Here is an 11,697-nt window from a genome sequence, read left to right on the forward strand (position 1 = left end):
CGACTCTCTCCGACTCTCTCCCGACCAACTAACTCCCACCTGCTATATTGAGAACTCCATGCATCCCGGCCACGTGAGCAAAATTCACGTGTCTCAACATGCGCGACTTTGCACGTTTTCGACATTGATTTCCCAATAACCTATTTTCTTTGTGTAGTTTCCACAAAGGAATTTAACCTACATATCTAATTTATTTAACTCATATTTTATTATCCACATTCTTTTAACAATTGAATAGTTTATTTATTATTTATTTCATCCGAATTAACAATTTACTGGACATTCCATTTAAACCTATTGTTCTTTAAAACTTATGTCCAGGGTTCGATTTCTGCTTTCTCTTATTCCATTTTAACTAATCTCTCTATTTTTATACTTACATGAACAGGGGACATCCCTTATCATGTAACATTAACATTTTATATATAGATTACTTGGACATTGATCAAACGTTTTAATTTGATTTAAGACTAAAACAATAAATGTTAAGGGGTCTAAATTGAGTTCCTAGTTAAAAAAAAAAAAAATTGACCTCTCCGGTCGCTACCAAATTACTCTGATAATTTTTAGTCTAAACATTTCAAATTTTTACATAAAGTGTATTCAGACAATCGGTTTTTGGCCAAAAGTTAAGTTTCTAAGGCGTCAAAGTTCAAATGATTTACTTTTGCGGTCTCTAGCAAACTATTCAGCCAATCTTGGGTATAAACATTTGAAATTTTGCATAAAAAATATTCAGACGTACAGCAAACTTTTTAATCAGTTTTGGGGCAAAAATTTGGTTGCCAGGAGGTCAAAGTTGAAATAGTTGACCTTTGCAGATTTTACCAAATTTCTCCGCCAATTTTGGGTCTAAACACTTGAAATTTTAGATGTAGGTTACCTGGATATGAGGCAAACTTTTTAATATATATACACATATGCACATAAAGTTATGAACAGTACATAGGGCCCGAGCAAAGCCGGGCTGAACTGCTAGCAATCAATAACCCCGTCTTTCCTTCGAAAAGCAATAGTAATATCTAGTAGGAAGGTCTTCCATGACTATGTCCTTAATTTTAAATTACGAAATTTATTTAAATGAAGAATTCATCAAAATATCTGATAAGCTCAGTAATGTTTACATTTGATTATGAAATCGAATGTAAAATAAAAAGGAAAAATAAATAAAGTGTCTCAATCTGCAACATTTTTCGTCAATATGATGACATAAAACGAGACAGCTAATTAGTAGACTGACGGGGCAGCAGACTAGCGCTAATACAAGATTTAAAAAGCTGCTAACGATTGAAAATTTCCCTGTGACGTTTGCAGCTTACGAAAAGTAAAATTAGTTATTAAATATAACCGCTGTTGCTCGAGAAGCAAATATTTTATCATACAAAAGATATGAAATAAAATATAAACAAAAAGATTTTAAAATATGACTATGTTTGTAAGAATAATTAAAATGGTTAATCACGAGCCATTGTATAAATGATACCGGGGCCTGTTATGTTTGAAAAGTGCATTCAGTTATTCTCTTGATCTTTTAATCCGAAATGTCTGGAATTGTAGTTTTCATCGCAGTATTGCGTAAGCATATGAAAATCAATAACTAAACCATTAAACCGATGATTTTAACTATATTAAAAGCATTAAATAAAAGAACAGTGAAAAATAATTAACAATTTAATTAACTGGTAACGAACTGTATTTATATTGATGCCGAAGACATCTATGTTTTCTTTTAATTAGAATTTGTTATTTGTTTTTTCGTTAATCGAAAATATAAAAAAATATTTCCAATAGCCAATACACATGCCTCACACAAGAAAGTTTATTTAAAGAACGAGTTCCGTATTTATGTAAAAAAAAAAAAATAGTGATGGGACGATTCCGATACAATTACCGATTCCAATTTTTTATAAATCTCTAAATATTTAACTATATAGTTGTTATTTTCCCCGATTTCCGTAAAAAACACATGTTAAATATATGTAGAGATTTTCATAAACGTAAAATCACACGTGTGTAGGATGATCTATAGATTTCAGCTTTACTGGTATTTTAAAATCAATAGATATTTAATATTTTATCATTATTACCTGCAATGGAATATTTTGCTTTAAAGAAAATCAAATAAAAAAGACAATCAAAAGAATCGTTTTTGGCATCGGAAAATAGACACCAATTTTTCCGATTCCGATACGTTCAAATTTGTCGATTTTTCCGATTCCAGATTCCGATTCTGATTAATCGTCCCAACACTTAAAAAATATATAAAGTAATAAACAGACAATAGCAATAACGAAAATGTGAAGTAATCTTGGTGCTTCGATGAAATTGTTGCCCTATGAAGAAGAACCCCCCCCCTCCCAGAAATACACATCTAAAGTGTATGAGAACAATAAATAAACAGAAATAGGCATCTAAGCTATCGTGCCAAATAAATGTTTCGGAATCACCAGCGCAATCTCTAAACAATACTTAACTAGACGAGTATGTAATTATTCAGTCGATTAAATAAAGGGCTCGGTTTGAAATTCCGAAAGGTTCCAGATTATGAAAAAATACAAGAAAGTCGGACATGCAGTGGCTGAAACGTTGTGAAAATGGCAAGAACAAAGTTAAGAAAATAACAAATCCAAAGTCCTCATCTTTTCTATACACGTGTTAGTGATTAATATAACCGTTAAATCACGTTGAAACACTCGTTCTTTTTGGATCGCTGTCGTTAAGCAACATTGAACCTGGTGAGTTTTTAAATACCATATAATTCAAGTCTAGAAGTGGAAGTCGCAGTAAAAAAAAAAAAACTTTCCCTGATACGTTTTGAAAATAGATGAACCTGTCTTTCCTCCCTCATAGTTATGGATGAGCTAGTAGAGTAGACTAAATGCAAAAGCCTTGGTAGAGTTATTGTTCATGAGGCGTGAAGCTTCCAAACTAACAGAAATCCTGCGTAATTTCCGGTTAATAGTATATGTTCTTCCCACTGGGAATCAGTAAATAATGTGCCAGGAGAAATGCGTGTAGAGATTAAACGTCGCTTGCTTTACTATTCACTTCTCGCCAGTCATTTTTGTTTCTATATTCTTTCGTCCTTATTTAAGCACAGGGTGGAATTGTTTTGTTGGAGAAAATCCAGCTCTCCTCTTTCCAAAAAAAGGGAGTACTGTAGATTGGGAAAAAATGTTAGATACCTCAGTCTATAATAATTTTTACTTCACCGACAGGGACAGAGCGGGCGACGGGTAGTATCAACAATGATGCTACATGTTGCTTTCATTAAACTTATTCAAATTTGGGTAAATACTCCTAGTATAAATACTCCTAGTATAAATATCGCTGAGGCAGGTGATATTTTTTTTGTTATGAATGTAATAATTCGTTAAAAAGCATTATTTTACTTAATTCCAAGTCTGAGTCTCAAAAAGGTATTCTGAATAACACCTAAACTTTGGCCATCAAACTCTTTGTATGTAGTTTTCCGGTCGGCAGCGCATGGCAAGATGTTGACCTATACATTAAATCCTTCCATTTGCCTTGTTCCCATTCACTCCCCTTCTCTGCTCTTTCCTCCAATCAATTTCCTTCCTGTGGCTGGAAATGCCAAACAAAAACGGAAGTAGCATACTCTAAAACCTGATGGAAGGTCAGAAATATTCTCCTACCTTCATTAACATTTCAGACCACAATGGCGGATAGTTTGTTTGTTTGTTTTTCGCCTTTATTTATTTTATTTTACTTTTATAAGTTGTAAGCTTATTTGTTTGAGTTTCTGTTGTTCTTTATTGTTGCTGTTCTTGTTAGATTTTTTTCATGCGATATTTTTATGCTTCAGGAACTTTTGTTGACGTTTCTTTACTTGTTATTTAATATGATTCAAAATTTAGCACATCGACTACTCCCTCTCTCTCTCTCTCTCTCTCTCTCTCTCTATCGCTCTCATTCTCTCTCTCTCTCACTCTTACTCTCTCTATGTATATGTGTGTGTGAATATATACTAAAAATATAGATTTGAGTAGAGTATAAATGGATATTAGAAAAACAGCTTCAAAAGTAAAAGAAACTGGAATAAAATTATAACATTCAATCCTCAAAATACAGCAGATATTAGAATCAGCTCAACGATCGAAGCTTCAGACCAAGCAAAGCTATTGTATAATAATTTGAGACAACTTTATAACATCATTTCAATTTTTACTTTAATTAAAATGAAAAAACAAACATGGATTTGTCTTAGAAACAATTGTTGTTGATGTAAAATTATTGCAACTGAAAAAATTATCTTATTCAATATTCTCTCTCTTTCTGTATCTTTCTCTGTAGCTCCCTCTCTCTCTCTCTCTCTCTCTCTCTCTCTCTCTCTCTCTCTCTCTCTCTCTCTCTCTCTCTTTCTGTTTGTGTGTGTGTCTCTTTCTACCTTCCTCTCTCTCTGTCTTTTCACTTTGCCTCCCTCTCTATCTTTCTATCTCTTTATATATATATATATATATATATATATATATATATATATATATATATATATATATATATAGTGCAAAATTTTGTTGAAAGTTCAAAGACTCACGTTTTCTTTTTTTTATAACCTTCGTTTATTTCTTAATAATTTAACTCAAAATTAACGGTGACTGGTTTTAAATTAACAATCTAGACCCGTTAAACGAAAACGGTATACATTGAAAGTAACGACATTTCAAAAGCAAACTTAAAAATAATTATATATATACATACATACATATATATATATATATATATATATATATATATATATATAAAATGGGTTAATAAATTCCAACGAAAGAAAGATGTATATTTAAATAAGGGAGTAGTCACCAACAATGTGTATTTTTTAACATTATTTTATTATTCCGTGTCTTGAAAATAATTTCTGACGAGGACGCATCACAGACCGTCTGAAACGCGCGTAAACGATTTCAATGACTTAAAAACATTATTACAATGATCCAAACATAATTCTCAATGAAAAACCAAGACACGGAATAATAAAATAATGTTAAAAAATAGACATTGTTGGTGACTACTCCCTTATTTAAATATATATATATATATATATATATATATATATATATATATATATATATATATATATATATATATATATATATATATATACGATTAGTTAGAAAAAAAAAGTTTCTTTAGAGATTGTTTCTTTACATCGATTTTTTTCAAATCACAGGTGTATTAAAATGGTCATTTCTGATTATACAGGGTCTCCCAAAATGATCTGCGCATTTGTAGGTCAAAAAACATTAAATAAAAATGAAAGAAATAAAATATTTTTTAATCTTTTTTAATGTCCGTAGAATACCATTTTCTTTTAATCAAGTCAAAATCCAATTATTACTGTATTTGAAAAGAAATTCTAAATGAAATCTTCCAGAATCATTTGATTTCTTTATGTGATGATATCGGTTATCCCGCAAGATCGCCTGATCTAAACCCCTTAAATGAGCTATTCGTTCTGAAATTGTTGATATTCCACCCGAAATGATCCATCGAATTATTGAAAACTTCCTGAACGTCTGCAATATTGTATTAGCAATTATGGGAAACATTTAGCCGATTTAATATTTAAGACTGTGTGAAATAAAATGGCATTTTACGTACGTTTAAAAAATTAAAAAATATCGTCTTTATTAAATTGTTATTTAATGATTTTTTTTTAACAATAAATGTGTTAGATCATTTTGGGGCACCCTATATATATATATATATATATATATATATATATATATATATATATATATATACTAGCAAAAGTAACTGTTGTTAACTGGGTTCAAAAACAGCCTACAGAAAATGGACTCTGATTAATGAAAGTATGATAGGTTATGAAAAGGAAGGGTTGTAAAGAGATAGCTTCGAATTTGGGGGTATCAAAACCAAAGCAAAATATGATGAAAGTAAAAATAAAATAGATAAACTCCATAATTTATTATACCATACCTGTTCACACTGAAACATTTATCACAATATTCTGTGGATCTATATTAAAAAACCTTGTTAAACTTTGTGAGATATTTCCATTCTATGGAGGTCAGGCGTGAATGAACACTCCATAATTTTATTATACCAAATTTCTTCAAACTGAAACATAATTATCAAAGTATACTTACGCAGATAGACATGAAATATCTTTATTAAAGTTTGCGCCTATTTCCATTCTATGGAGGCCAGGCGCAAATGCAGACCCCACAATTTTATTATACCATCCCTATTTAACTTAAAACGTACTTATCAAAGTATTATTATGTACATCTATATCAAAAACACTTGTAAACGTTTTTTTTTTTTTTTAATTTTTAATTTTTTATTTCCATACTTTGTGGATCAGGCGCGTACGCAGACCCCAAAAATTTGAATGAATCATCATTATGCCAGATCAAACATACCCATTCCTGTGTCTCGATACATTTTCTATCATTATATGTGATCAGTTTTCTATAATAGTCAACCATATAGGAGCCTATTCGTGACCAGACACATACACAGACGTTCAGCTTTTATATATATATATATATATATATGACTGTATGTTAAAATGTACACTATTGCATATATTTTCTATTATATATTGCCGTAGCTCGATGCTTGTTAAGATGTAACAACAGAGCATATATAAATAACTAAATATTATGCTAGATTCCTAAGTCCAGTAATTTATGTATCTTACAAATAATAATAATAATAATAATAATAATGATACAGGTTGTTTTCTAAAAGAAATCTTTGATGATAGCCTGTGTGAAAAATCATAGTAAGTAAAATAATAATGTTACAAGGTGCTTTACTACTAATCATCTTAGCCAGAGTATCGAACATTTGTTAGAATTAAATCCAACGTAAAGTCAACTATTTTAGAAAACGCCGATTGTGGCTATTCCTTTTTTGCGAAAAACTTGTTAGATTTTGTAAATAGTTAAAAAAAAAAAAAAAATTGAATTGTGAGCGCCCAAAATAAGTGGACCACTATTCAAGGTTAAAATACAAATAATTTTATGGCGAGAGGTCAATTAGTTACTTTTTAGAAAGAGATCAGATTATAGAAACATAGAATGAAAGAAAACAATTAAAAATGTTCTATCGGTTGATAAAACCTGGCATTAACAAGATGATTTTTATTATTGGTGACATGCTTAGAAAATAAATTTGAAGAATATTTTCCTTTAATCAGCATTGAAGAATTTGATTTTCCTATATTTATCAATTATCAATCTAAAAAAAAAAGCCATCAAAGTCTAACTGCAGTTCTCAAGTTCGTACATTTTCTTACGTAAACAACATCAAAAATAAAACAAAACGCGAAAAACTTAAAAACGTTCAATAAAAATTAAGGCTAAACATTTATTTTCAATAAATTATAAAATTAAATTATTAGAATATGTGGGACAAGGCCAAATAAGAGGAGAAGAAAGGACCGTTAATGAGAAACAGCTGCTAACTGAGCTTACCCAACTAGTTCCTACTATCATTCAAAAAACACTACAATACCACATTTACTCTATACATGCTTTACAATATATTTCTCTGCAATCATCAAAACTAAACATGCCGTGAGGAAATTTACTTAAAATCATTACTTGACAATATGCAACAGGAGATAAGCGTAACATGACTATTTATAGGCTATAATTTAAAAAAACAGGTGCTATTAAAAAGACCACCGATTACGAAAGTGTGACAGTAGAAACGGGTCCGAATACTTTATTCAATATAGACCACTTTCGAAAACTTCGAAAGGAAACTCGCCTATCTGACAAATCAGACGGTATATCATTTAATTAAGTAAGGGTGTGGGGAATAAAAGGTTAAATTGGGGGAAAAAATAAACAATTTGGAAGGAGTAGATGGGCAAACAAAATGGGGCGTTAATGAAATCATCCACACACTAAGTTATGAACTTGAAATAAAAGGAAGGAAAAGGTCGGCCATGACAAACTATTGCTAACTTATATAACCTAGCTATTTCTTACTATTACTTAACAAACACAACAATACCGCATTCACTGCTGATGCAATTCTCTATCTATAGAAGAGCCAGGTACGTCCAAGGATGGAGTACTGCTGCCACATCTGGGCAGGAGCTGCTAGAAAGGACTTATCCTTCCTTGATAGAGTTCGAAATATACTTCGTAGCCTCACAGGGAATGTTCTTTTCTCTTCCCTGAAACCTCTTTCTCATAGAAGAGATGTTGCGAGTTTGTCTCTGCTTTATGGTTATTTTCATGGAAAGTGCTCGGCTAAGCTCCAATCTATGGTCCTCCCTCGCCAAACTTTCACAAGAAACACCCGTCTAGCAGAAAACACTATCAATAATTCCCCCCCACTCTTTATCTGTGCCTAAACCTAAACGTAGATTCCATGAACAAAGCTTCTTTCTTAGAACTGCATGCCTGTGGAATTAACTTCCGTTTTCCTGCTTTCTAGCTGACTACATCATGGTTGTCTTCAAGTCTAACGTAAACAAGTTTTTGATGAACCGTTCCATATAAGTTAACAAATTTACCGAATTTCCATTACTAACGATTACTATATTGTCCAATTTCTGTACACTCTTTAACCCTCATCCTCGAGTGGCCTCTTGGCCTTGATAAGTGGTGATGCCTATGTAAAAAATAAATTTACTCTATGCATACTTTACATTCAAAAATTGTCATACAATGAAGAGCCGTACTTAAAACCCATATTTGACAATGTGCAACAAGGGGTAGGGTAATATAACAGTTTATAATGTAAGATGCGTGTTAGTAAAAAGACCCCATTACTAAACTGTGGCAGATGCCCCGATTTGCCAGTTGAAAAAGGGTGAAACAGGCCAAAACGATTTATTTAAAATATAGCACTTTCAACATCTTCTAAAGGAGACCCGTATCTCCGACAAATAACATGGTCTGTCACCTAACTGGGGGAGAGGCAAACAAAACAGGACCTTAATGAAATCATCCACACGCTAAGTTAACTTCAAATAACTAACAACTGAATACGTAAACTAATTCAAAACGGGTGAAAAATAACGTTTGATTTTGCAGCACAAAATTTCCTTTGGCCTAATACACGTCCAAATACTACTTACAGTCTTGCATTTTTAACACGAAACAGCTGCAAAATATTCACCCACCTTTTAGCAAATTCTGGCGGAAAGAATATCACTCTTTCGGAAATAATGCGAACTTTCAAATAATAACAAAAAATCTAATAAGGTCGTAAGGGGCGAAAAGATAAAAGTATATCTATGTCATATCCGCCCACATATGCCAGTAAGAGTGAAAAGCTTTTTCAATGTGTTTTTTTTTGTTTGTTTTTTTTTTTATTAATTAATAACAACAACAACAACAGCAATAATAATAATATTCTTCTTCTATGCCAGATACTGAATACTTGATACGTTTCATTTACGTGAATAAAATATTTTTCCTATATGATCGTCTTTATTATTTACCATTTTATTGCAAAAAAAAAAAAGAGAATTTGTGATAAAAATATATTCACTTTTTCGCGAGATTTAAAAAAAAAAAAAAAAAAAAACTCAATCGTCTGCCGCTATGTAAAAAAAAGTGTTGAATCAAATGCACCAGCTGTTTTATAACTCATTCAATAGAGCCACCGGGCACTAACTACGGGAATCCCCGTTACAATTTTTTTGCTACGTGGAGAAAAACTGTGAACTCGTAGAGACGATCAGATGTGTTTCTTTGGATAAACTATATATATATATATATATATATATATATATATATATATATATATATATATATATATATATAAACAGGGAGAACCAACTTTGCCCGGGATTGAATGATAATCAATGAATGTTTCACACTCCTATATTTTTATTGTCATTGAAATCAGTGAAATTGTCCAGTTTTCAATCAAATCGATTGAAGTTGATCTATTTTATAAAATTATTTTTATATATAACGGCTTGAATAAAAGTTTCAAATGCAGATGTCAAGTACTACGGTTCAGTTGTGTTCAAAATAGAAACATTCATTTCGAATGCGCCTCTCTTATATCAAAGAACCTACTGTTGATGTTATATACAGAGCCTTTCTGCTTGTGTGGTGATAATGACTTGAATTTAAGTTTAAAATGAAAACGTCAAGTATCATGGTTCTTTAAAAGTTTTTGTTTTTTTTTTTTGTTATCATGTGCTTTAAACAAAAATATTCATGTTGAACCTTTTGTGCCCCTGTTTAAGAACCTACCGTTGATTTTATGTGTCGGGCCTACCAACTTGTGGGGTTATAAAACTTCTCAATTGCGATTGCGATGTTAGAAAGTATAAGGTGTTAACTTTGGTCAAATTAGTCTATTTCTTTCTTTCGTCAACTATTTTCGCTTATTGATTATCGATACTTATCGAAGACATTCCAATACAAAACTATTTAAGAACACTGCCAGATACATGAAGTACATTTGTGTGAAATTCCATAAAAATCGAACTCGCTGCTAATGATGTCTAATGAGCGTGGATTAAATTCAATGCAAATCTAATATATTTGAATTGACAAATAGGACGTTGTGCTCATATTGTTTCTCCTAAAACTCCTTTAAAATACCGCAAAGAAATTAAATATTCATTCATTTATGTCTAATAGTGTTAGAATTTATCGAAATTTGAAGATATCTGTATTTTCACGGACGTTTTCAATCCTTCTTTTATTCATTGACACAAAACTAAACCAAACTAAATATAATCCACATTTGGTCCCTTACGTCTACAAAATTCATAATGATCGGATGATTAGTTTATGAATGAATACTGTACATGAATTGTTTTGTTATTTTATTTATTTTATTTTTATTTTATTTTTTTTTTTTTTTTTGCTTCTCTATTTTCATTCTTATTATAATTTTTTTTTTACTTTTATTATACTTTCTTTTATGTTTATATATGTTTTAGATTCCTCTATTTTTTTAGCCGTTTCTCCTCGGGTTTTCCGAAATGGTCTCCATTCTCCATCCATCCCTATTTCTAGTCAACTTCTATTCCTCCTCCTCTCCAACACGGCTTGCTTCCCTACTCTACTCGATTAATAACGTTTTTCAACCAAATTATTCCTCTTTCCTCCCCCGCCTAATTTCATCTTCTTTCCCCCTTTAATTCTACCAACAAATCCAACAAATACATACAAATCAAACAAATAGATACAACGGCTGTATGTCGACCTGTCTTAAGTCAGCTACAGACTTGACTAGCTCGACTCCTCCGATGATGCCTGCTTGAAATAAATTTATAATGAGATTGGGCTCCCATTGGATTTTTTCTTTTAACCCTTATATATATATATATATATATATATATATATATATATATATATATATACTAGCAGTCCGTCAGGCATTACCCGGTCGTAAAATGCGCTTAAATATGATATTTTTGATTAATGAAGATTTCGTATAATATTATATTGGACCCAATACATAGTAATGATTTAAAGCGTTTTTTTTTTTAAATGACTCGTGCGCAACCACCGAGAATCGAAACCAAAATGTTTAGCTTACGATTTACTTTTTCCTTTGACATCAATGCATGAGCTACGAAGATATGTTTGCTGCAAGGCTAAAAATTTAAAGATGAACCAATAGCTATTACGTTACGCATGCGTATTCGAAATGCCGTCGTTCGACCTTCACCTATCAAATTTCATTTTTTTTAATTTTCACACTTTTGCACCGATTTTC

This window comes from Euprymna scolopes, chromosome 19 (assembly GCF_053919585.1).
Source record: "Euprymna scolopes isolate OS-2025 chromosome 19, ASM5391958v1, whole genome shotgun sequence".
NCBI classification, from domain to species: domain Eukaryota; kingdom Metazoa; phylum Mollusca; class Cephalopoda; order Sepiida; family Sepiolidae; genus Euprymna; species Euprymna scolopes.